Source organism: Ictidomys tridecemlineatus, chromosome 4 (assembly GCF_052094955.1).
Source record: "Ictidomys tridecemlineatus isolate mIctTri1 chromosome 4, mIctTri1.hap1, whole genome shotgun sequence".
Classification (NCBI taxonomy): domain Eukaryota; kingdom Metazoa; phylum Chordata; class Mammalia; order Rodentia; family Sciuridae; genus Ictidomys; species Ictidomys tridecemlineatus.
The window spans coordinates 32478763-32506675 of NC_135480.1; the positions used below are offsets into that span (position 1 = coordinate 32478763).

The 27913-nt window shown below is 43.4% G+C and overlaps 2 long non-coding RNA genes across 2 annotated transcripts in view; both read right to left on the bottom strand.

Moving 5' to 3' along the window:
- LOC110598367 (uncharacterized) overlaps nt 1–27913 on the bottom strand; it is a 77543-nt gene that overhangs the window by 15674 nt on the left and 33956 nt on the right. The gene's annotated exons all lie outside the window — the stretch shown is intronic.
- Nucleotides 840–10950, bottom strand: LOC144377065 (uncharacterized). The gene is made up of 2 exons (XR_013437667.1): nt 10781–10950; nt 840–1641 (listed from the first exon to the last, which is right to left on the bottom strand). It is a non-coding gene; the product is annotated as an uncharacterized LOC144377065 (long non-coding RNA).

Sequence of the window (27913 nt, forward strand, 5' to 3'; positions counted from 1 at the left end):
AGGGGTGGGGGCAATGCTAGATGGGGACAGACCTCCCGAAAGGCAAAGAACATCCGAAACCAAGGGGAGCGTCCTAAACGCCTCAAACACTGGCCCCTTGCCCTCGACCTAAACCAAAGCGCAGAGAGCCCTTCCTTTCTTCCCAATGTTCTTCTGATGGAAGTGGATCTTAGAGATGGGAAACGTGGACTTGGGAGTCAGACGCGGGCTGCGGAGCCACCAAATAAATTCCTCATCTAAAAAGGCACCCAAAATCGTTACTCTCTCGTGTTACAGACTGTTGTAGAGGAAGCCCAGGAGGTGCTTGGCGCATAGTAAGCACTCATTCAATGGTAACTTGCTAGCCTCCCTCCCTTTCCTTTCTTCCTCCCTCCTTCCTTCCCTTCCTTCACCCTTCCTGGCTGTCCTTCTTCCTCCTGTAGGCTAAGTCTGATCTAACAAATCCTGCAGCGAGAAGAGAGATCCTATGGCCATCCTTGGCCTAACCCCCTCCCCTGCCGCAGAAATTTTGCAGCCCCCCCCCCACACACCAGCTCCAAACACCACCACCCCCAGCTCAGAATGCAGTTCTCAGTGTGGCCTTCCCATTTCCCGTTGACGCAGGCCCTGGTGCAGGGACAAATTGGGCGAGCAGAGTGTAAATGTTACCACTTTGGCTCCTCCTCAAGAGGGGCTGAGCACAGATGTTTGCAGGGGCAAGCGCGGCCCGCGAAGAATGGGGGCATTGTGTGCGGGCTCACACAAAGGCCCAGTGGCCCCACTCGGCTGCCAGCCTCCCGAGCATCCCCTCTTTACGCATTGATTTATTAGGCCAGGGATGAATGAAAACGTAATTAATATTACTGAAGCATTAGAGTCTATTTAATTTAAATGCCACTGAATATTTCACTTTCAGCTGGGAGTGACAATGTGCTCAGGCCCGGCTGGTGAAAGCCAGGGCCATCTGTTACCCCGGCGAAGGAGAGAGACAGGGGAGGCCGAGAGTGCGGGGGCTTTGTGGACATTCCAAAGGTCCACGATCATCATTCAACTCAAGGGCAGCCAAACTGCATTCCTCCGCACGAGTCCCTAAGCCCCCCGCCCCTTGGCCCGGAGGGGGCTTAGACAACGTGCAGGGGAAGGATGCAGAAGTCCAAGAGTCCAGCGCTGTACCAAGAAAGCCAACCAGGAAGCCAGGAGGCTGCAGAAAAGATGCTCACGCAGGCTGACCAGAGGATGAAGAGCTGACCAGCTAGAACCACGTTGTTCAACGAGGTAGCCACTAGCTCTTCCAATGAAAACGAAGATGAAATGAAAAGTTCATGGCCTCAGTCCCACTTGCCACATTCGATATGTTCAATAGTCACACGTGGCTAGTGGCTACTGCATGGTACAGGGTGGTAGATCATTTCCATCATTGCAGAAAGTTCTGGACAGCCCTGTTCTAGAAGGCAGCTGGACCTGTGTAGTGAGAGGGAGAGTGGCCCAGAAATTTGCCTGAAGAATCCCGATTGGTCTTGGGGGATGGGAGGCTCTCTGAATCTCCAAGAAGCATCTGGGGGTCCAGAGCAGGAGCTGTAGTACTAGATCGTAGGCATTCAAGTCCAGTTCTGCTTGACCTTGAACAAGTTATTTAAGCTCTGCACCACTCCGTTTCTCCATCTGTAAAATAGAGATAATAACTGGCCCTGACTGTGTTACTGGGGAAAATAATTATAAAGTGGTTCTAACAGGGCCTGGCACATAAGAAAAGTACTCTAAATAGGCCATTTTTCAAGAACTAAAGGGGAGAGGGGTCTTGAATTAAGGGGAGATGTCACCCTGGTGTGTGTGAGCTGAGTGGTCATATGGGTTTTAAATTCAAGAGAATAAGTCTTGGGGCAGTCAGCTGGGGGCCCAGATTCCAGGTTTCCGGGTTTCCGGGGCTGGGGAGAGGAGTGGGGATCCCAGGGCACTCCTTACAGCCATGCAGCCGCAGCAGGAGCAGCAGGAGGGGGGAGGTTCTGTCCTTAGTGGGACGATAATTAGCCCGGTGGGTTCTCTCATAATTGGGATCATTTGTTCTCCTGGCTTTTTCTCTGACAAACTGATTCCATGCCAGGGGAAAGCTGTGTGACTCACACCTTGCCATGCCAATTAGCTGATAAACATCAAACGTAAACAAAGATGGCCTAATTAAAACTAGTCACTGAACCTCTGTGAGCATCTTGTCAAAATTGCACCAACATTCCGCACCCAGGCTTGTGCTGGGTCTCGGGAGCTAAATGAGGGACTCCGTGGAGAATCCACAGATGTCCCCGCAGGAGGGGCCCCAAGGTGACGGAGGAAGCAGGCAGAAGGCAGAGGAAGGGATTAGCTCAGCCACTTGGACTGGCCCCTCCGGCTACTCCAGCTGCAAACCTCCAGACGCACGCACGCAAAGGGTCTCCTGCGTAGAGGAGGCAGGCCCAGGCTGCCCCTGTGCGCCCAGAAACCATCTCGGGGCTTATTTTTGTTTCTATGTGTGGTTTTCACGTAGGCTACCTTTTCGATGCTTTTGAATGTATCTAATCCTGAACTTCTCAAATCTGACAATGGGCCTCTCTGAGATTCCCTGTTCCTCATGAAACTGGGGGATGATGACCACCACTCAGCATCATGATGGGAATCAAATGAGACTTGGTACAGGAAAGCACTTTGCAAAGATAAAAGCATGAGTCCATGTTGAATCATTCTGTCTGGCCTACTCTAGATAGAGCCATTTTTCAAGAACTAAAGGGGAGAGGGGTCTTGAATTAAAGGGGGATGTCCCCCTGGTGTGTCTGAGCTGAGTGGTCATATGGGTTTTAAATTGAAGAGAATAAGTCTTGGGGCAGACAGCGTGTAGGGGATAGGGGTGTCGTTCAGTGGTAGAGAGCCTGCTTAGTCTCCGTGAGGCCCTGAATTCAATTCCTAGCACCATAAAAAGGGAGGGGGGGGGCGAGTGACACTTTTGGACTTGAATGCACTTCAGTCCAAACCTCACTTCTGTCACTTACAATGTGGGTGATACTTAACTACTCTGAGCCTCAGTTTCCTCATCTGGAAGGATTAAAGGCAGCCAAGAACTTAGCTTAGGACATGGTACACAGTCCGTGCCTACTCTACCCCAAAAGAGAAGCGCAGGGCTCATTAAACAGGAAAGGGAGGACAGAGAGAAAGATAGAATGTCTTCTCATGCCCTGGTCCTATCCCCCCTTTGAATCCTTGTAACTTGTCTACACTGGAGTCCTGTCTTACTGAACTGTTGGCAGTCTCTCAGACACACTAGGCTACGTCAGACTGCCATTGTTTTTCATAAGCTGTTCCCTTTACTGTTCCCTCGACCTTCACCTGGTGGAAACTTTCCCAACTCTGAAGACTTTGCTCAAGAATCTATGAAGGACTGGGGCGGTGGCTCAGTAGTAGAACGCTTGCCTCGAATGCGTGAGGCCCTGGGTTGGATCCTCAGCACCACATAAAAATAAACAAATAAAAATGAAGATATTGTGTCCACATACAACTAAAAAATTTTTGAGAAAAGAGTCTATGGAGACTTTTACAACCATCCTCTCCTTAGCCTCCCATAACCTGGAGACATAACCACTTGGGCTCTTCTGCTGCTGCACACCCTATAAATGTTCAGCCACCATGTGGTAATGCATAAGTGCATGAGTGATAAACGGTTGAGGTATGTGACAGGTATTTATACCAGACCCTGCCCTCCAGGGTTCACAACTGGGTGGAGGAGCCAGGCTTGCAAATTCTTCCATGCCTTAGCAAGTTACTGGGTGCTTAGTTGAAAACATGACTTTCTCCAACCCTGCTTCCAGACTACAATCCCTGGAGGCTAGGGACCGTGTCCTAGGGATGAATGTATCCCCACTGCCTACCACAATGCCTAGACAGAACAGGAATTCCATGCTTCTTTAAAGGAATGAATGGATAGTTGAATAATTGAAGAAATACAAAAGTAAGTTCAAAAGCATGTCTTTCTCCCCACCCCCAACCCCAGTACTGGGGATTGAACCCAGGGCTTGGCACATGCTAGGCAGGCCCCTCATTTTCCATCAGTGGTTTTCTCTGTCATCTGTCCATCTGAGCCACGGTAGTCTTTCCAAACTGATTTTCTGTGAACACGCCCAATGACCCTGCTCATTGTCCCATACACCTGCCAAGGACTTTTCCTTTTATTCTGGTATAAATCTTCTTGTTTTGCTGCCTGAGTACATGTATTACAGAAAATTGGGAAGGACAGATGAATGGAAAAGAAAAAAGAAATCACCTATAAACATCCCCTTTTGGTCTGTGTCCCTCCAGATCTCTCCCACGTCGCTTATCTGCAAACACCATAACGATGACATGCACCAACTCTGGAGTCACACTGCCTGTGTTTAGCTCCCAGCTCTGCCACTTCATGGCAGTGTGACCTGAACTGTTTCAACTACTTCCTCAAATTCCTTCAGCTGGAAACATTCAGTATATCAAGGTGCCCTGTTTTGGGGTCTTGAACCCCATCATTCACGTGATTCTTAAACTGTGCTTTGGGTTCTTCATCTATCAAGTGGCGATGATGTGCCTAGTCACTGCTGTCTAGCTCAAGGATTAACAGGCTCATGCATGGGAAGGGCTTGGTGCGTGGTGAGAGCTCAGTACCTGTTAGCTGTTCTCACTCAGACTCTTTAGTTGTGGTGCCCATCGAGCCACCCAAAGTCACTCCGAGAAACATGTGGGTGTCTCATCAGTGACTCTTGAGATGAGTCACCCCAGATTGTGGCCCTGGATGGGCAGGTGATCCCCAGCGCTGGTTTCTGTGTGAGCCCTGAGTGGACGTGTGGCTGAACCAAGGCAGTTTCACTGAACCCTCCTACTGTCAATAAAAGGATTAAAGCTGCTCCATAGCCCCAGTGAACTCCCGGATAAATAGAGGGGCAGGTCGCTATCAGTGTCCTTCAGCTGTGTCACCTGAATGAGGAAGTGACTTCTCCCAGACAGGATGCAGCCCTCGCCACAGCCCTCCTGCCTGCCAGGCAGAGAGCCTTCTTCCGCCTTCAGGCTTTAGAAAGGGGCTTTGTCACCAGCCTGGTCCTCTGGACCAGGACATCACCGGGCGCTCCCAGCACCCAGCACCCGAGGCTGATTTGGGCAGTGGCCCTGTTTCCAGAAGAATCATTGTGACAGGATTTGGCATAGTGGGAGGATCGGGCTGTGGAGCCAGCCAGGTTGAGGTTGAGACCTCTCTCGGGCATTTACCAGCTGGGTCACTCAAAGCCTCTGCTTCCCCACCACAGAAAGTGACACGTGACTCTCCCGCTGCAAGCCTGCGAGGTTTTGGATAGTGCCAGACACAACGCAGTGGGTGTCCATGATGTGGAGCTCTGAGTCCTGGTCACCCGCTTTGCTCTGAGCAGTGGACAGTTCTCCCCGGTAGGAAAGCAAGAAGACTCCAGGTGGTGCTGGAGGGGGCCTGGCTGGAAGGCAGTCACTTTCCTGTCCCCAGGAGTAGGGGCACTTGCAGAAGATGAGTAAGCTGAATAAGCAGGAGAAGGGCGCCTGCTGTCTGTGTTATCTCACGTGGAGAATAAGCCTTCGGACAAGGCGCAGAAGAGAGCTGCCTTCCCGGTGGCATGCAGAAAACCACAGGAATGTGCTCAGCCCCAGTGCGCCCCACTCCCACCACGAGCCTCATTGTTTGACTGTGGGCTCAGGTCCCTATTCAAATGCAAACACCAGGAGGCGCCTTTGCATTGTGGCCAAGCTCCCAGTTGATGAGATTGACAAGCAGCAACTGCCTGGAGAGCCAGAGTGGGTAGGCAGGGGTGGGGGTGGGGTGGAGAAGCGGGAGTGGAGGGCCCTTGCCCAAAACAGGAGGAAACCCGGAGTGAAGGAGTTGGACAGCAAGGGCTCCATTTTGGCCAGAGTTAACTATGCCCACAGGCAAGGAGGTCCCTGCTCTAGGACCCCTTCTCCCAACAGGGCCACACGTGGAGGACTGGCTCTGGGGTGAGGGCCAGGGCAGTACAACCTCTGGGAATGGCAGCTCAGCATGAAACGGACAGCTGCTGAGTCATCTTGATCAAGCTCCTCAACTTCTCTGAATCTCAGTTTCACCATCTGTAAAATGAGGTCAAGAATACCTACTCCACAGGGTTGTGAGGATGGATGGTGTATCATCAACACTCACAGAATGTTAGCTCTGAATGTTTTCTTTCCAGCAAAAGCGTGTTCAGCTCATCCCTCCAAGGAAATGGCTTCAAGTCTGTTAAAACCCAGCAAGGTCCACAGCCCCATTATAGTGATGCACACCTGTAATCCCAAGGGCTTGGAGGCTGAGGCAGGAGGATCAAAATTTTGAGGCCAGCCTCAGCAACTTCGTGAGACACTCAGCAACTTAGTGAGACCCTGTCTCAAGATAAAATAAATAAATAAATAAATAAATAAATAAAAGGATTGGGGATGTGACTCAGTGGTAGAGTTCGCCTAGGTTCAATGGAGGGTGGGGTGGAGGAGGACAGCCAAGTCTAATATAAAATGGTACTCTTGTTTATTTCCCCAAATAGAAAAGGAAAATTATAGAAAAACTGGTTAAATCCAAAAGTCTAGTTTAGTTATTATTATTACTTATTATTATTACCTATGCTAAGTTGTTGCTTTTAGTAAGTAGAGTGTGGCTATGAAAAATAGCAGCATTAGAGAAATCTAGGTAGTGGGTATACAAGAGCTCTAGTGTAGTACACAACAAGCATTGACTGAAATTTGAATTAGTCAAAGTTCGGATATTCCATCTATGTTGTTTATTATGGAAAAAATAGAAACTAGCCTAAATGTCAAACAGGAATTTTGCAGGGTTAGTGATGGTGTGCACATACAAGAAAGAGAGGCAGTCTTTAAAAGCAATTCTGTAGAATTTGACTTGTGGACATGTATGGGTTAGAATACTTTTGACTATAAGTGACAGAAAATGAAGTTCAATCCATTTAAGTTTAAAAGAAAGTAATTTATTACCTAAAAATTCCCCCCCCAACCCCATACTGCCTCAAGCTGATGGGGTTCTAGCTTCCCGTGCAGGAGAGACTATGCATGGTAGGAGAGACTGTTCCAGACCATCTCCTATCATCAAGGAAATTTCTTCCCCCAACCCACCATCAATCTTGCCATCACTTCAGCCAGAATTATATCCCATCCTGTCATAACCCTGTCACTGGCCACAGGAAGGGATTGCTATTTTACCTAAGGCAGATTCTATTTTACCCTAGAGATTGGAGGTAGAATTTCCTTCTGGAAACCAGTAGCCACTCAAGGGAAGGTGCAGGCCTGGCTTAAAACTGGGAAGGAAGAAGGGAACAAGAGCTGATAGGTAAGAAACCAACAGTTTGTTGCAACATGGAAAAATGGCTGTGCCATTATCAAAGAGTACATTTCAAAAGCACTCAATACTGTGATCTCCTTTATGTAAAACTATTCACACATTTATATGTGTATATGCAAGGGAAAACATCTGAAAGGATATTCTTCAAAAGTAAATAGTGGCTGGTGCAGTGGCACATGCCTGTAATCCTAGCAACTCCGGAGGCTGAGGCAGGAGGATCATGAGTTCAAAGCCAGTCTCAACACAAAATAGGACTAGAGATGTGGTTCAGTTGTTGAGTGTCCTTGAGATCAATCCCCAGTACAAAAAACAACAACAAAAAAAAAAGGTAATAGTGGTTGTCTGTAAAGAATGAGATTTCAGACATTTTATTGTTTGTACTGTGCTTAATTATTTGTGTTTAGTTGTTAAATCACTTGTTATGTATGTGTTGCTCTTAAACAGACTATAATCATTTTCTTTGGAGCATTTCTGTTGTAAGTGGGCAAGCTGTTTGTGTGGAAAAGGTTTAGGAACTGCAATTTCAGACTTTGGAGACTTTTCTGAGAAGTTAAAAATTATTAGGGTGTTTCGTTTCATAACTTTTCATTCAATTCCAGGCTTAAAACATGTGCACAAATTCTTGGACACTCCTTCTATTGAAATGTAGAGTCTACGTGTCACTTCTACTTAAACTTGGATGACTGTTTTGAACAATAGAGTATGTCAGAAATGACACTGTGTCTGAGGGTAGGTCACAAAAGGTCATTAGCTTCCATCATTTTCCCTGAAATGGGTGCTTTTGGGAGCCTTAAGTCTACAAGTCAGAAGTCTGGCTATCTGAGACCATGTTGTGAGGAAGTCCAAGCCACATGGAGAGGCTGTGTGTAAGTCACTCCACTCAACAGTCTGAGCTGATCCCAGCCTGGGTGCCAAACATGTGAATGAAGAAAATCTCAGGTGATATTATGGTTTGGATATGAAGTGGCACCCAAAAGCTCCTGTGTTCATGCAGAATAGTCAGAGGTGAGATGATCGGATTATAAGAGCTATCACCTAATCAGTTCATCCAAATTAGAAGGGACTAACTGGGTGGTAATTGTAGCTAGTTGGGGCATGGCTAGAGGTGGGTCACTGGGAGACACAGAGGGAAGTTCATCATCGCTCATCACCGCCAGGACCCCTTCCCCTTTCTCTCTCTGTTTCCTGGCTGCCATGAGCAGAGCAGAATTCCTCTGCCAAACCTTTCCACCATCATGTTCTGCTTCACCTCAGGCCCAGAGGAATGGGATCAACTGACCACAGACTAAACCTCTGAAGCTGTAAGCCAAATTAAACTTTTCCTGGGTAGGAACGATAGTAGAATGAATCAGCCATTATGACCCTGCGTGCATGTATGATTACGTGACCTGTGTAACTCTACATCATGTACAAGAAGATGAATGAGAAGTTATACTCCATTTATGTACGATATGTCAAAATACATTCTGCTGTCATGTACAACTAATTAGAACAAATGAAAAATATATTTTAAAAAATTAGAAATTAAAAAAAAAGAATCCTTTCCCTCCTCCAAGGTGGTCTTGTCAGGTATTTTGTCTCATCAATGAAAAAAAATCTAACCAACACAGATGATTTTCATTCCTAGTCATCCCAGTTACCTCCAGTCATTCAAGTCTTTCCAGATGAGGAGAACACAGATAAATACAGAGAAAAGTCTTCCACACTGTGCTTTGTCCATATTCTTGCCCAACGAAACCCATGAGCATCATAAAATGACTGTCATTCAATGCTGCAGCTCCATCTGAAATGGTTTGTCTGCATGTTAGTTTTTAATGCTACAGACCTGTTCTCACAGGGACAGGATACAACCCAAGGGTTTGTCCTTGAACATGTCAGTAAAGCTGAAGGCCAGAAGATGCAGCAGGTAGGAAGGCATTGGGAGCCACAAACATTTCCCACACTCAGGCTGAAGGGACAGGAGGGACAGAGGCATGAGTCACCTAGGCATGACGCAGATGGGATTAAGTCAAGAAGGGTTAGATTTGTAGCTAGTGTTTCAGGCAACAAGAAGGAAGAAGAACATCTTGTCAAATGGCCCAGAGCAGCTCAGAGGCTGAAAGAACCAGACTCGTTGAAGTGGGTCTCAGAATACTTTCTACCCGTTAGCTTGAAACATTGGATAAGCCACTCAGCTGCCTTCTGGAACGAAAAGCCCTCCTAGTGTTGTGAGAATTCATGAGCTCATGGGTTTTGTTTGAAACCCAGGGGCTGTGGGCAACACCTGTCCCCTCCCTGAAGAACAGATATGTCCCAAGGACAAACACTTTATTTATATATTTTTTTCAGGATTGGACTTAAAAGTGAAGACTGCAGTCACATTTAAAATTTTGCTAGTGACTGTTGGCTGGGAAGATGGTGAGGAGGAGGGAGGGGTGTGTGGAAAGGGAAGGAAGTGTTGGGACAACACCAGCAGGCGGGAATACAGTGGACCAGGGTGGAGACTGTGCTACACTGGCTGGAAAGTCCTGCTGTGGAGGCCAAAAGATCTGGGTTTCACCTCGACTTGCACCCTCACTGGCCTGGCTGCCTTGGGAAGTGTCCCCAGACTTTGGTTCTCTGTGAAGAGAGAGCCCACCTGGGAAACTGTGTGCACCTTAGGGAGCCCTGGTCCTGCACTGCACACAGAGGCCGATGCCCATTTCAAGCATCTTCTTAGCATGCCATTCCAGTGCGCACCTCCTGTGTCCTGCCAACCCACAGGGCTTTGTTCTCAGGCAAGAGTGGCCCTGTGAACTCCACTGACCACGTTCCCATGGATGTCTCTGAGCATCAGCCCCTCACACTAGACTCACATTAGGCTAAGAGGACACTGCCCATCTTCCCTCCTTGTCTCCCCTCCCCAGGCCCGGCCACAGCTGTTGGACTGGTGGCCTCAGTTTCCCCACATGCCAGATGGGCTCCTGAGCTTGACGTTCTTGCTCTAGGTCTCACCTGGTACGATCCCCTGAGCCTAGTCCAGGTTTACCTTACAGGTCCTGTGTAACAGAGAAGCCAGCAAAATACCTCCTCCCTGCTCTCTACCTCCAGGCTTTCACCCCAGTATCCACCCTTCATGGCATCCAGAGTGGCTTCTGGTGCTTTGTTTTTGTTTTTTTTAATGTTTTATTCTGATTTGTTTTATACATGACAGCAAAATGCATTACAATTTATATCACACATATAGAACACAATTTTCCATATCTCTGGTGGTACACAAAGTATATTCATGCAATTAGTGTCTCCATATGTGTACGTAGGGTAATGATGTCCATCTCATTCCATTCGTTTTGTTTTAAACACTCAAATTATGTCACATCACTCCTCTCCCAACACTCTCTAGAGGTAGAGAGTCTTCCTTATTATAATTACCCTAAAGTTGGGGCTGAGGAGGTAGCTCAGTGGTAGAGCACTTACCTAGCATGTGGGAGGCACCGGGTTCCATCCTCAGCAACACATAAAAATAAATAAATAAATAAATGAAAGTATTATGTCCATCTACAACTTCAAATAAATAAATAAAAGTTTTAAAGAAAAAAAAAACTAATAATCCTAAATTCTTCCTCCTGACCTCAAAGCCTGATCCCCTCTGCACCATTGTCCCCTCCCTCGCCAGTTCCCACCACACTGGTTATTTACTCTCCATCCTTCAAACAAACCCTCTCTCTCCACCTCAGGGCATGTGGGCTTGCGTCTGCTCTTGCCAGCCCCCTGCATGCTGCACCTTTTCTCCTTGCCACCTGACTCAGACATCCACCCTTCAGAGACCACAGTGGACCACTGTCATGGACCACCATCAGCTGCCACCTGCCCTCACCCAGCTGCACTCACTTCCCCCACTGTATCTTATCAGAGTTTCTCCATAGCTCTTATTGGTATCAGAAAACATGTAATTTATTGGTTGATTATAAATGGTTAACAAAACACATCAACAATTCTATATGATTAATATCATTGGTTGTCAAATCCAGTATTTCCAGGCAAATACAGGTATTTCTTAACTTACAATAGGGTTGAGTCCTAATAAAATCCATCACATTAGTTGAAATTGAGTTGAACATGCATCCCATACACCTAACCCACCAAGCACCACGGCTCCGTGTCGTGGCACACTGCAGAGTATGGTTGTGTCCTCGTCACCATCATGTGACTGACTGGGATCTGTCTCATTACCACTGCCAGCATCACAGGCGGGTTGTTGTACCCCATACCAGGTGTTGTACCCTATATCACTGGCCCAGGAAGAGAACAAAATGCAAAACTGAAGTAAGTTTCTACTGAATGTATATCGCTTTGGCACCACCAGAAAGTAAAGATATCAAAAGTCAAACCATCATTGAATCAGGGATTGTTGCAATTTTACTTATTCTTAATAACGCTTACAATCTGCTGCCCTCCACCAGAATGGGAGCCCCTTACAGAAACGCACTCTTTCTGAGTTACCTGTGTATCCCCAACACCAAGGCAGGTCCTGTTTGTTGACTGACATTGGATGACTGTCTACCTGAAAAAGCTCCTCCTAAGGTCCCACTTTCTCCAACTTCTGCATCCTCAGAGCTCCTAAAGGCCTGATTTGGCACCAAGACCACACTGCCTATGGGAGCACTTTCTGATGTGTCAAATGTCTCTCTGACCCATGCTCTGTCCCCATCCCCATAAAGTCCTTAGCACAGGATTCTTGCACAAACAGATGTTCCTAAAAAAAAAAAAAAAAATTTAGCTGTTTATGTGATGGGTTGTTAATTGGCTGGAGCTTTTGGATTTTATTTTTTATTTTTTATGTTGGAGAATGAATCCAGGTCCTCAGACATGCTAACCAACTGCTCTGCCAATGAGTTACATCTCCATCCACTGGTTGGCACTTTTATCCCTTCCCCAGTCTCTATCTCACCCCTTTGGGCTGGAAATTCATCCCTAATTGTCCCCCGCCCCCCGTGGTTACCATCATGATTATACCGGCTTGTTGCCTGGTTGTGATATGAACTTCATTCCCAGAGGCCCTTCTGTGAAAAGGACATCCATGAGGGTTCACTTATGAAGTGAGTACCCCGATTTCACGTCCAAAGTCAACACAGGCAAATATGTAATTATCCAGCATTATTGCCTCTTATAATTACCCCGACTCCTCAGTCAACATGGTGAACTAAAGAAATGAGCGTGAAAAGTGGAGTGCTTAAAATTTGCCCTCTTGTCCCTTAAAATGTTTATTTTTCAATCATGATGCCAAATAGTTTATGTCTTGCTACCCAATTAGCGCATGTATGTGGAATTTACAGGCCATCTAGAGTAAAGCTTCGTAACTTTCCAAATGTCTGTGTCTCATGGAGTGTCCCATCAAATATTTCCAAGTATTCATTTCCCAGGCGCTATTTCTAGATTGCTAAACACCACAATCAACAGCATTTCTGTAGCGATTAAAAAGCATTCTAAGTTAATTCACTGCAGAATTCCCAAGGAGTCCAGAGTTGTAGAGGACTTCCCTCCCAGACCAAGGGTTCTCAAAGTATGGCCCCAGGACGGACCACTTCAGACTGACTTGGAATATTCAAATGCTGATTTTCTGATTCCTGCCTCCTGGAGGGTGGAGCTAAGGGATCTGCATTTTTAACAAGCTCCCCAGGTCCTTCTCCTTCACTGTGGAACATCACTTTTCATCCTGTCCTTGACCAGCACCTTGCCCCTGCTGCTACTCTGAAACAAGCAAGAGGAAAGTCAGTGGCAAATAAAAACATGGCTTCCTACAGAGCACCCTTCAGGTCTGAATTATTGAACCTATCTTCCAGAGAATTAATAGTGATACCTGTGCTAGTTAGAATGCCAGTTAGGCTGGAGCAGTGGTTTACAAAGATAGATCATTGTTCTCTCACTTAGCAATCTGGGGGTAAGCAGGCAAGGCTGGTGTGATGTTGAGGGTACTATATTTTGTTCTCCCCTACCTAATGTATAGCCTCTATCTTACATCCTAGCCTGGCTGCCTCAGATCCACTCACCATGTTTGGGTTGCGGTCAGTGAAGAGCATGCGCTTCCCTTTAAGGACATGACCCTGAAGTTGCAAACATCACTTTCACTCATAGCCATCTGGTCAACTTCTAGCTGCAAGGGATTCGGAGAAACGTGCACCTCTTCCTCCCCCTCCCCCATTTCTACGTTCCAAACAAATTTGAACTTTCTTTTACTATCAGAAAGAGGAAAATTATTATTGGACGATGACTAACAATCATTGCCCTAATGCCTTCAATAAAATAATCAGGATTCATAAAGAGTGAAAGGGTGTATGTGTATGTGTTTGTGTGTGTGCATATGTAACACAACCTTCCTTCCAAGTGTTCTGACTGCTTGAAAGTTTTAAGTACTTTCCTTCAGTCCTAGGGTTGCCAGATAAAGTACAAAACATCCAGTTATATTTTAATTTCAGGTAAAAAACCATTATTTGCAATGTAAATGTGTCACAAATATTCAGATTTAACGGGTTATTATGTATTATCATTTGCTAAATCTGACAACTCCATGTAGTCAGGGACCAGAAATTGAGATACCAGGAAATAAACATGTGTTTTTCATCCCAAAAAGCAGGAAGCAGCTCTTTTTTAATAGCTTCATGCCAGGAAGCCAGTTCATTCCTCTCCTCAATGATGGACTTTTTGTAGTGAAATAAATAATCCCTCCCATGGAGAAGAGAGTTGGGAATGAACCACGCAGTGGCAGAAGTGTTAATGGTGTGCAAACAGGGTGGGAGCTGCTGCTGTGCCCGTGGGTGAGCAGGGACACAGCAGCAACATCTTCAACGAGGGAGCACCTGTGGCCTGGAGAAGATGCGTGTGCAGGGGGAAGCGTGGTGACAGTAGTGAGGTTCTGTAGCAAAGACCAGCTCCTGTGACTTCCTGGTGGTGAACCCCTGGTGAACACAATTTTGCCAGTTTAAGGAGTTTACAAACTCCCAGAAGCACATGGGCTTCTACATGAATGGTCTAGAGCAAACTCAAAGTAGTATAGGGAATCTGCAGGAACAAGACCTGTGCTGACTGCAGCAGTAACCAAGCCATCCTGGGCCAGCCGTTCATAATCGGTGTGAACACTGGCCTTACGACCTTCTCCTCCATCTTCATCTTCCCTAGGTGGGTCTGACCTCAAGCCCTCCCATGTTCCCAGTCATTTCTGACAAGGTGGATATTGATGACCCTTTCCCCATGTGTTCCCCTCAAATTCTAGAATACTCTTCAGTCTAACTGTAGGACCCCAGCTACAGTAGCCAAAGTGGTTAGTCTCTTGTGGGATTAACCACATCCCATGGATGAGGAACAAGCTGAGCAGACTTGGGTCCCAGGTTTCCTACCCTACTTTGGATTTCTCCTGGAGACCAAGAGCCTCAATATGAATCCAAGCAGGCACCAAGGCTCAGCAAACTTCCCAATGGTTAAACTGTTTTCTCTGGAATCTACCTGCTCTTAGGGATCTTGCCACCTACAGACTAACATCGTAATGCAACTGCTTCCTCTGAATTGCATGGTCAACAGAGCTCCTCTGCATAGCTTGGTCCATAATGATGTTCCTCCCCAAGTGGATAGTGATCAAAATTCGATCTGAGATCAGTATATCCATCAATGGTCCTCAGTCAACAGGGACACATCAAAAATATTCATGAGGTTTTTTTCCCCCCCCCCACAAGACTCCATCCCAAACCTACTGGATTCCTTTGTGAGTGATCCAGGGGCATATGAATTTTTTGAGTGTTTTACAGATGATTCTGTTACGCTTTATAGATGGAAAACCTCTGGTCAAGGCACCCAGCCTTAAATTAGGGAAGACTTCCATAGCCAGCTGAGTTCTCCAACTCCTAATTACCTTTTCTTCTTTGCCCTCCCCATCAGAATACAAACAGACCTTCTGAGACTTCCAGAGTTGTGACAGACGACTCCTGGAGATGGTAGATTAGGGAGGGGGATGTAGATCAAAATTGAATTTATATCTGTTTACCATGCTATGTGTAAGTTAGCTTTTTATTAAGACCAAATTTTTTTTTTCTCCATGGGGAGAGTAACTTGTTCTCAAAAAAAAAAAAAAAAAAAAAAAAAACCCTAATAAATTGAAGACTTAACTCAAGGGTTTTAGATTAAATTGTTGACTGTGACCACAGTGATCTGAACCATCCATTGACCACTGGAGCTCAGGGACTCTCCACTGATTCTCTGCTTGACCTACCTGTCCTGAGGCCCCTCTGAACATTGGGGGCAAAATTAAATGACTGGTGTCATAGAGTAGGCATGACACTAACACTCTATGTGGGCACACATTCACATAAATTACTTATAATGCACAGTCATGAATATCAATCTACTTGGCATAGAAAATAAAAAGGAAAACAACAACCAAATGGGAAAGCCACTTTGCTTTTATTTCCTCCCATCACGCCAAGCCTCAGCATCCCTATCCTAGTAGTGACTCAGACCCAATCTCATCTCCAATTCACACCCTTCTACATGGCTCAGTTTCTGGGAGTGCATACCCATGTGCCACGAACCCAGCCATTCAATACGATTCTGTCAGTTCACTGCACGTTTAGTCAGCACTACACCAAGCATCAAGTTGACCTATTTTCTTTGAAATTAACCAGATATTTTTCTGCTGGAGATATTGAATCAACACAGTGCATGTGGGCACAGCATGACCCTACACTGTAGTAAAAGCAGCACGATGCTCTGTCTAGTGGTTGTGAAGGTTACTTTGCCTCTGTGTCTATTGGGTTCACCCGTGTGCTTCTCGTTCAGCCCCTGGCTCGCCAAACTCAATTCCTGTTACTGTCATCAGGAGTTTTCCCATGCCTGCCTTGAAGCCTAGAGAATTAGAGACTTCCCTTTGAGACTCATCCAATTATCCACTTATTCATCCATTTATTGAGCACTTACCATATCCAGAGCACTCAAACCCCAAAGCTTATTGAGATCTAGAACCTGGCGGGGTGCAGTATAGTTGGTCTTCCATATCTATGGATTCTTCATCTGCAAGTTCTGCAACGATGGATTCTGTGGGAGGCCATCCTCGCACGTGATTTGAGTTACCTCCCTGGCTGGGTGAGGTAAAGCTGTGTCAAAGCTTTCCCCACCCTTATCCAGGTCCCAGGGCTTGTCTGTGCAGAGGCGTGTCTGGCCACTGCCCTGAAGATCCAATTGTCGCCCCTGACCTTGGGATGCTGCCCCCCTTAATCTTCATTGGATGGGATTTTTCCCAGAATTTTTTGTTCCCCAATAAAAGTCCACTCCCTGGCGTGTTCTCTCTCTCGCTAGCCTCTTCAGTAAACCTTCAGTATTAGGTGGCTGGAGGCTGGAGCTAGGAGGAGCCGTCCTGGAGCTGGTTTTAAAGGTAACTAGAGTCTCGTCTCTTTAATTTAAAACTCCCTAGCGGTTTCTCAGGATTCAAAACTTCTTTTATGAAGCCAGCACGGATTGCAGGCTAAAGATGGATTCAACCAACTGATGATAAAAAAAAAAAAATTCACAAAAAATTGCAACTTGTCATGATTCCCTAAACAACTAGTACAATAACTATTTACATCATATTGGTGTTCTAAGTAATCTAGAGATGACTTAAAGTATACAAGAAGACACACATAGGTCATCTGCAAATACTCCATCATTTTCTATAAGGGATTTAAGTATCCTCAGATTTTGATGTCTGCAGGAGCTCCTGGAACCAGTTCCCTATGGATACCAAGGAATGACTGCTTTCATAAGGAGTTTTAGTTGCAGACAACAGAATCCTCTGTAGTTAAAGTACTAGATTTGCTAGAGGATTTTAGGCAGCTTATAGAATTTTCAGAAGAGTCAAACTGGGATTCTCTACACTCAGGCAAAAAAAAAAAAAAAAGTCTTATCACCCACAGTGCAGGAGTCCCAGAAGTATCCACACTTCTACACCTTCTGTCACTGTGATTCCAGAGACTACACTGGCAAAGTCATAATCTATCCCAGAACAACCGAATGGCTTTACCATCATGCTTGCCAGGACGTCTCCTAAGTGACCTCTTTCTTTGTCTCTCACATCTACTTCAATACATCAGATGAACAGAGCATTTGATGGCACCTTGGTCACAAAAGCATACTGCAAGCACTTCTGAGAATGTAGCTTTGTCCTTCCATCCTCTATAGCAGGAAAAAGATGAAAGGGGGTTATGGAGGTGAGGGTGTAGAGAGAAGGTCAGGGGAGAAATTTTGAGTAACCAAGTATCAAACTTTGAAGGGAAAGCAGGTTTTTGCCCAAAGGATTAAAAAGAAGGAAAGAAAGAAAGAGAGAGAGAGAGAGAGAGAGAGAAACCCAGGCAAAGAGAAAAGCTTGAGATGAGGCACTGGCATGTGAAAGAATAGGCATGTTTGGGGAAAGTTGTGACATTTTTGTGGCTGAAGCATTGGTGAATGTGCCGAAGATGGGAGTGTAGAAGGGAGATGGACAAGGGCGTACGAGCCAAGAAAGTAGGAAATAGCCAAACTGGGAAGGGTCTTGTATGCTCTCAGAAGCTTGGCCTGTCTCCAACTAAGCATAAAGCCAGGTGGCTTCTCCAAATCTGACCAAAACGTACAAACTGTCAATCAAAAGTTTCAGCCCCAAATACTGACCCTGATATATACACATATCACAGTTTCTTTGTCCATTCATCTACTGAAGGGCATCTAGGTTGGTTCCACAGTTTAGCTACTGTGAATTGAGCTGCTCTTGTTAAGGAAGTCATCGATGTGACTGCATCACTGTAGAATGCTGATTTTAAGTCCTTTGGGTATAAAACAAGGAGGGGGATAGCTGGGTCAAATGGTGGTTCCATTCTAAGTTTTCTAAGGAATCCCCATATTGTTTTCCAGAGCGGTTACATCAATTTGCAGTCCTGCCAGCAATGAATGAGTGTACCTTTCCCCCCACATCCTCGCCAGCACTTATTGTTGTTTGTATTCTTGATAATTGCCCATTCTGACTGAAGTGAGATAAAATCTTAGTTTTGATTTGCATTTCTCTAATTGTATTTCTCTAATTGAAAACTTTTTTCATATATTTGTTGAGCAATTGTATATCATCTTCTGAGAAATGTCTAGTTCCTTAGCCCATTTATTGATTGGGTTTTTTTGCTGTTAAGTTTTTGAGTCCTTTATATATCCTGGAGATTAGTGCTCTATCTGAGGTGTATGTGGTAAAGATTTTCTCCCATTCTGTAGGCTCTCTCTTCACATTATTGAGTGTTTGCTGAGAAGAAGCTTTTCAGTTTGAATCCATCCCATTTATTGATTCTTGATTTTATTTCTTGCACTTTAGAACTCTTGTTAAGGAAGTCAGGTCCGAAGCTGACATAATGAAGACTTGGGCCTACTTTTTCTTCTATTAGGCTCAGAGTCTCTGGTCTAATTCCTAGGTCCTTGGTCCACTTTGTGTTGAGTTTTGTGCAGGTGAGAGAGAAGAATTTAATTTCATTTTGCTCCATATGGATTTCCAGTTTTCCCAACACAATTTGTTGAAGAGGGTATCTCCAATGTTTGTTTTTGGTGCCTTTGTCTAGTATGAGAAAACCATATTTATGTGCATTTGTCTCTGTGTCTTCTATTCTGTACCATTGGCCTACACATCTATTTTGGTGCCAATACCATGCTGTTTTTGTTACCATAGCTTTGTAGTATATTTTAAGCTCTGGTATTGTGATGCCTCCTTCTTTACTCTTCTTGCTAAGGATTGCTTTGGCTCTTCTGGGTCTCTTATTTTTCTAAATAAATTTCATGATTGCTTTTTCTATGAGGAATGTCATTGGGATTTTAATTGAAATTGCATTAAATCTGTATAAAGCTTTTGGAGTATGGCCATTTTGACCATATTAATTCTGCCTATCCGAGAACAAGGGAGATCTTTACAGCTCCTAAGGTCTTCTTTAATTTCTTGCTTTAGTTTTGTAGTTTTCATTGTAGAGACCTTTTACCTCTTTTGTTAGATTAATTCCCAAGTATTTTAGTTTTTTGAGGCTATTATGAATGGAGTAGTCTTTCTTGTGGTACTAGGGATTGAATCCAGAGATGCTTTACCACTGAACTATATCCCAAGCCCCTTTTTAAAAAATTTTGAAACAGGGTGTCACTAAGTTACACGGGCTAGCCTTGAACTTTCAATCCTCCTGCCTTGGCCTGAGTAGCTGGGATTATAGATGTGTGCCACCACATGGAACTCACTTTTTATATTAATTACATGATGGTCTTCCATCCTTTACACACACACACACACACACACACACACACACAGAGAGAGAGAGAGAGAGAGAGAGAGAGAGAGAGAGAAATGCTTCTAATAAATATCTCCTGTAAGAAAGCAAGATAGGCAGAAAATTTGAGTAGAAAAGCACAAGACTTTCAAGGTAGATTTGAGTTTAAATACCCTCTATTTTGATGATCTTAGGAAATTAAAAAAAAAAAGACTACTATTTCACAAGATTATTTTGAGAATTAAAGTAAATGAGGATGTATGTTAAGACAGTATCACACAAATGGTAGGAGCTAAACAGGTAGACACTGTCCATTATTAGAAACTTTACTCATGAGCTCCAGTGGGTAAGTACACCAATCTAGTATATGTAATGCATGAATATACACCTGTTTGTAACAATCTCACTGCTTCTCTTGTCTCAGGAGAAATTGAAATTGTAGTTTAGGTCAAGAAATTATTCAGACCCATGTGTATAGTAATTATAGTTCTTAAAAATAAATGGTAATAAAATCCAGTGGTGTAACCAGAAGTGTAAATTTCTGCCGACTCAGTGTCCATTGTTACCCTCAACAAGCCCTCCCCATTCTAAATGTGTCTAGAGCTATACATGTTTGCTGGGAACTGAAGGGATGGTATCTTAATTCAGGAGAGCTACTTATAATAGCTCTTATATACCATAGGTTTAGAAGCTTATCATCAACAGAAATTTATTCCGTATAGTGTTGGAGATTGGGAAGACCGAGAACAAGGCACTGGGAGATTCCATCTGGTGAAGGTCTTTACCTGGATCGTGGATGGCCAGTTCTCTCTGTGTCCTCACAGGGTGGAAGAGGCGATGCACCTCTCTGTGCCTCTTTTCTGAGGGCGCTAATCCTGTTCGCAAGGATCCAACATGCATGATCTAATAGCCTCCCAAGGATTCCCCCTGTTAACATTACATTAAAAACTGGCTCTCAACACATAAATGTTGGCAGGACACAAATATTCAGGCCACAGAGGTGGGGAGGAAAGTGAGGTGGTGATTTGATTCTCTAGAACCCAAATGCTGAGCTGTTTCAAAAAGAACTGCTGAGCTCTTCTGTATCCCCATAGTCTTCAAAAATGACTGTTTAGGAAGACAGCTTTGGTACTGTGCATGATCATGGCAGGTGCCCCAGTCTGGGCAAGCATCCACCGGAGTTATTATGGGCTGCCAAGGGTCAGGTTGACTGGTTCATTGTGCTGACTCTGGAGTTTGACTTCCAGGGTCCAGATTTTTCACTTTGCTACTTGTGACTTTGGTCCAGTTTCTTGTCTGTCCTTAAACATGGTTTCCCCTGATTAGGTTTCTCCTTGTGTAAATGGCTATAAAGATAATATTAATAAATGTTGTAGTCATTTTCCTATCATCACTGCTTTAAAAAAATTCAATCCTGGTGGCTTAAAATGATAGAAATTTATTCTCTCACAATTCTGCAGTTTAGAATTCCAAAGTCAATTTCATGGGGCTGAAATCAAGATGGAAACAAGACCTGAGTCCCTCCAGAGTCTCTGGGGAGAAACCACTACTTGCTTATTCCAATTTCTGGTCACTATACATTCCTTAGCCCATGGTCTCATTATTCCAATTTCTGCCTCCTTGGTCACATCACCTTCTCTTTTGTATACTGAATGTATTCTACTTCCTTCTTATAGAAATTCATAATGATTGTATTTAAGTCCCACCTGTGTAACACAGATTAATTTCCCCATCTTCAAAGACTATTTTTTTTTCTGTCTATAAGGGAAGATTTATAAGGTGGCAGTATATATTTTGACTGTGGAGGTGGGGGGTGTCTATTTTTAGCCTGCCACCTCTGTTTAGTGGTCATGTGTGAGGGTTGGATGAGATATAGGGTAATGCACAGTGGTTAGAACATGGGAAGCATTCAAAAAGCATGGTCTACTGTTACCAGGGACATCTTGCCAACTGCAAAATGACCTTAAAGGAAACTATCCCAAAGGGAGATAAAGGAAGAGAGAAGAGTTTTAGTGGTGGTTGACCTTTACCAATTGCCTATGAATGTTTGTGTTGGTGGTCTTAGCATGTGCTTTTCAAAAACACCTCTGTAGGTCATAACTCCTTGTGAAAAGGAAAAGTTGGGAAATATTGGAAAGAATCCAGAAATAGGTGCCAAAGAGTTTACTCTCTGTTCTTATTAACCCATATTTGAAATTAAAGTATTTATAGAATTTGTACTTTTACATCAATTCTGAATTATATAATCATCTAATTCTGAATGAAAAAAAAATGTTCCATATGCAGGAATTTTTAAATTTTTCCTTGTGGTTTATAATATCTTTCTCTAACATTCAACATAAGTGGGACATATTGGTTTTCTCAATATTGGCATAAAACTGCTCTTTGTTGTGTCACTGTTAGTTTTAAAAGCACAGAATAAAAATCAAGATTGACTATTTTAACAGCTTCCCACTTTTCCCACAGGCCTGGCAGGTCTGTCATCAAGACTGGGGAATAGACTTAGACTTACAAAGAAGTCCTTTCACAGCCATTATTTCACTTAATTCTCCTAATAAACCTATAAGAGGTACAGGTATCATGGATGCCACTTTTTTTTTTTAGCTCTGGAAAATGACATGAGAAACTTAAGGCTCAGCGAGTGAAAGAGAACTGTTGGAGTGCAACGGGAATATCCTGACTCTAGTGACCACTGATAAAGGAGAGAGAATAAGGATGGAGGAAGAGAATGCAGAGAAGGGTAAAACATTATGGAACTCTAAGCCTACAAAGTCCTGGGAGGGGGAAAAAACAGTGAGAGACATGGGTTGAAGTACATCAAAACCCCAAGTCAACCTCCTGTTTCTCATAATTAAAAAAATGGGAATATTGGGGTTGGGATTGGGGCTCAGTGGTAGAGTGCTCACCTACCATGCATGAGGTACTGGGTTCTATCCTCAGCACCATAAATGTAAAATAAAGATATTGTGTCCACCTAAAACTAAAAAAAATAAATATTGAAAAAAACAAATAAATAAAGTGAGAATATTAATGCCAACAAGCCAGCAATCTGATGCATGTATACATGTCTGACTGGCTGCTTCCTTGGGTTGCCTTCATAGGGTACAATAAAGGCAATACATGACCTTATTCACCACTTTTTTGTTTTGTTTTGTTTCATTTTGTTTTTTAACCTGTAAACCACATCCTTTCACCTGGGCAGGCATCTGAGCAGGTGAGAGATTTCTCCTATGATGTGGGCAATTGAATGCCCCTTATTTCCCAAAAAAATATTTCTTTAAGTTGAAAGCAGAGCACATGCAGGTGAATAGGGAGCTGAGGACCACATTGACCACACTGTTTTAAAATACTTATATTAATAAAACTGGCAGTTTATAGAATAAGTATATCCCTGTGTGTGTGTGTGTGTGTGTGTGTGTGTGTGTGTGTGTGTGTGACTGAGCTTCCTTTTCAGACTGTAATTCCCTCCTCTTCTAGGAGGGTGTCATTTTCCATACTAACTGCATTTCCTGTTTTTCAACTTTTATGGCATTACTTGAAGGTTTCTCTGGTGCAGGAGATATTACAGTGACCAGTCTTTGTGACGAGAGAGACATCAGCATTGCAGGGAGAAAGGGATGGGCTCCTTGAAATGACCTGATGCAAAAGGAGAAAATGGGTGTAAAACTACACATTTGGGATAGCAAAATATTCTCTAATGGGGCCGGGGTTGTGGTACAGCACTTGCCTACCATATGTGAGGCACTGGGTTCAATTCTCAGCACTGCATATAAATAAATAAAAATAAAGGTCCATTGATGACTAAAAAAAATTATGTGTGTGTGTGTGTGTGTGTGTTCTCTAAAGCAGTGGTTCTCAATACAGTATTCATCATGATTATCTTTGGGGCTTAAAAACAAACAAATAAACAAAAACAACAACTAGCCACTAGGCCCCAACCTAGATACCCATTGTTATTTCTGTGAGTGGGATCCATGAAAGAGATGATCTGTGTATAGCTGGGTTTGAAAGCCCAGTGCTCTGAAGAAAGGACGAAAGAAAGAAAGAAAGAAAGAGAGAGAGAGAGAGAGAGAGAGGGAGGGAGGGAGGGAGGGAGGGAGGGAGGGAGGGAAAGAAAGAAAGAAAGAAAGAAAGAAAGAAAGAAAGAAAGAAAGAAAGAAAGAAAGAAAGAAAGAAAGAAAGAAAGAAAGAAAATGATACCAGAACTTCACTCCATATTCTTTTCAGACAGTATAAAATATATAAACTGAGTTTCCCAACAAATTCTTGTGAAGTCTTCATCCTACCTTTTTTATTATAGAAAATTGATTGGAGCACTTAAGTTCAAGTTCAAGAAGGTTGACCACACCTCTAAGTCCACTTTTCCTCCCTCCCCAAACACTCTGATTTCACTTATTCACGCCAAGGCTTTGCCTGAGTCTTGTTTGGCCAAAAGGAATCATAGTACCAAACCTAAAGACATGCAGTAGAGCCATATACTCTGCCCACTGTGTGACTGTAGCAAGCTACAGTTGTTGAAATTTTTATTGGTAATGAAGAAATGAGAACAAAATATTCAGATCCTACGATTTTAAGCTCTATATGATATCATCACCCAAATCTACTGATTTTAGGCAGATTCTGCTTTAATTCCTAGATCTGTGAGATTTAAAAAAGTATTTACTTTGCATAGTGAATGTAAGTGCTGACTCTCGTCAGAATTAGAAAACTTATGTCCTGTGTCTACTCATTTTCCTTACTTGCCTCCCCTAACTTCTGGCATATTCCCCACCCTAGGCATCTCATGACATCTGGACATTTCCTGTTTGGAAATTACCTGATAGATTAATTCATTTTAAGGTGTGAATATTTAGCCACAGTTTTATACTTTAGTACTTTACAGGAGTCAATCTATATTTTAAAATACCTACAGGAAGTAGTATTTATTTAAAAAAAAACATTAAAAAGTGGAATTTGCGAGATAACAAATCCCACCATTATATATGATACATATGTAAAAATGGTAGAATTTACCCACTGTGAATTTCAATAGCACTGTTTCTGAACTTTTACATTACTGCTGTTGTTTTTATTGCTAAAGATCTTATTGTACAGAATCTACTTTCCTCAGAGAATTTCATTTTTTTCTGCCCACGCTTCTTTGAGCTAGGTTCTGTTCACATCTTTTTAAATGAGGAAATTGGCTAAGAAGTGATTTGCTCAAGGTTTGACAGCTTAGAAGCAGTGGCCCCAGGCCCCCAAATACCTTGTTGTATCTCAGAGAGTGTGTACCTCTTGGCACAGATCCAATTAGAAGACACAGGCACACTAGTCATTTGAACAGTGACCATATAATGTAAAATGTATGTATAGATTATTTAGTAACAGTGGATTATGTACTTAGGGGTTCTAATTGCATATGATTGTTCTTCTTCTTCTTGGTACTGGAGATTGAAGCTAGGGGTGCTTTATCACTGAGCCACGTCTTATTTTTTATTTTGAGACAGGATCTTGCTAAGTTGCTTAGGATCTCACTAAGTTGCTGAGGCTACAATCCTCCTACTTCAGCCTCCTGAGTTGCTGGGATTACAGGCATGCACCACTGCCCTTGTGTGTCCATTGCTTTTTAAAAGTTCCTGAACTCTTACCTATCCCAAACCAGACTATTAACTCAAGGGCAAGAAAATGTTTGTGCTTCTCTCATACTCCCCCACAATGTCAAGCACAATCAGGCATTCACACTCAAGTTCAAATCCTTGCTGTGCTGCTTACTAGTTGGATAAACTTGAACAAACCACTTAACCTCTCTATAAAACAAGCATAGTGATGCCTGGATTAGGATAATGGAAAGAATAAAATGAGCTGATAAATGAAAACAACTCAACTACATAGTTGGTGGCCACTACCACTACTACTATTACAAACGTTGTTATTATTAAAATTCTTTGGTTTCTCATCTTCTGAAATGCTGGCTAGTATAATTGGGACAATATTTTAAAATCAACAAGTCAGTTGTGGGCTTATGCCTGTAATCCCAGATTGCAAGTTCAAGGCCAGCTTTAGCAACTTAGAGAGGCCCTAAGCAGCTTAGTAAGACCCTGTCTCAAAATAAAAAATAAAAGGGATAAAGATGTGGCTCAGTTGGAAAGCCCCCCCCCCTCAATTCCCCAGTATCCAAAAATAAATAAAATAAACAAGACATCCTTTGACCTCATTACAGGCAAATCTGTCCATTGGTCTGCCGTAAGGAACTACCATATGTTACTCAGCCCTATTTGAGCATGTATTTTTTTTTTTTTTACAACAGTACTAAATGTTAATGTCAGGTCAACATTCACTCTACCCCATCAAAAATCTCTTAAGCACAAGCCTACAGAAAGTTGGCCTTCTTGAAACCAAGGGTGATATTTCTATGCCTGGTTAACTTTCCTCTAGCTTTCAACATGAGCCAATTGGCTTTAATCACAGGATGTTATTGAAAAAGATTGGGCAGATTATGGGTAGTAATAGAGATAATTGCCAAGGAGAAACAAGGAAAAAATAAATGAATCTTCCATCTCAGAGAGAAATAAATGGCTTTATTATGGGGTCAGGCGGGATGATCCTAAAATTCCCTGTCCAAGAGAAAATGCATAATGGTAGTTTGGGAGTTGGAGAATTTGGCAGCAAAACATCCACAGATCAAAACAGCTTTTAAGGGACAACCTTAGGGGATTGCACTTCTATAAAAGGAATGAGTTGTTTTGCTTTATGCTTCTGAAAATGCAAAATCAGAGCCGATTGGAAACACAGCTAGCTTGCTGGTCATTATTTGCAAAGGACAAGAAGAAACATGCTTCTCTACTATCATGTGAGAGATGGACAAAAATCTCTCCAAGTTTCTTTCCTTCCTTCCTTCCTTCCTTCCTTCCTTCCTGCCTTCCTTCCTTCCTTCCTTCCTTCCTTATTTCCTTCTTTCCTTCCTTCCTTTTTTCCTTCCTTCCTTCCTTTCTTTCTTCCTTCCTTCCTTTCTTCCTTTTTTCCTCTCTTCCTAGCAACGCCAGGGGTGAAACCCAGGACACCTTGCATGCTGGGCCTTTGCTCTTCCACTGAGCTACTCCCCCAGCCTGTCTATGAGGTTTCTGAAACCCATTTGAGCAAGTCTCAGGAAGCAGAGAGAAAATTTTTTTTAAGGTAAAACTTGTTAAAAAATGATTTTTCGGGCTGGGGATGTGGCTCAAGCGGTAGCGCGCTCGCCTGGCATGTGTGCGACCCGGGTTCGATCCTCAGCACCACATACCAACAAAGATGTTGTGTCCGCCAAGAACTAAAAAATAAATATTAAAAATTCTCTCTCTCTCTCTCTCTTTAAAAAAAATGATTTTTCTTGGATACTTTCATAAAATTGAATTTAATAGGGATCTTTACATTTGAACCCCACTTCCATGGCTTCCAAATGTATCATGGCCAGAAATATGGAGTCATGCTTGCCCTGAATGGCTTCTCAGAATAAACTGGTGACATGAGTAGTCTCACACTACAGGGCAGTGTGTGATTCTGCAGAGCATCCAAGGACTGCTGGCTAACAAGGGCTTCCCAGATCTGCTCTGAGTACAGGGTCCAAGGCTTACCCTGTTTCTCTTAGGGCTGAAGTACCCAATAAATCCTGATGATAGAGACTCAAAATAGGGCTCAAATACAATAATGTGAATATTACAGGATACATTTTCCATTTGTATTGAAATCCTCATGTTCTCATTATTGACTTCTTTTAAAACTACCCAAATCACTCAGCAATGTTCACTGTTGTGTTTTCCTCCAATATCTTCTTCTTTTTTTTTTTTTTTTTTTTTTTTGGTAATTGAATGCCCACCTTGTGCAAGAGGAGAAAAGCAAGGACTCAGAGAGAATGTACTGGTTCAAAGTTCTCCCACTCCTGGGGGAAAGAGGACCTGAGCACCCTAAGAATCCTAACAGAGGGCTTAGCCCATTGGCTTTTCCCTTCCCAGGGAATTCCAGTCAGAGGGTCAGATGCTCTGCAACGGACTCACAGGGATTTCCTTAGCAATCTCCTAGGGAATGGTGATTGTCTAAAGGGAAGAATCTAAAACAAGGTGCGATGAGCAAATGTTACTAAGACACATAGGATAAAGTGAGATAGTGACTTTCAGGTCTCAAAAGCCTTGTCCAGGTCTCTGGAACTTGCTTACCTGGTCCCTAATATCAAATTGATTTATTACTTCAGGATATTAAATGTTCACATTTTTAAAACAAGTCATGTACTTTGTCAGTATCTCAGCTTCATCTCCAACAAAGGCCTTCAATAAATAAAGCTACTTTGCACAGTGGGAAACACTTGGGAGGCCAACAT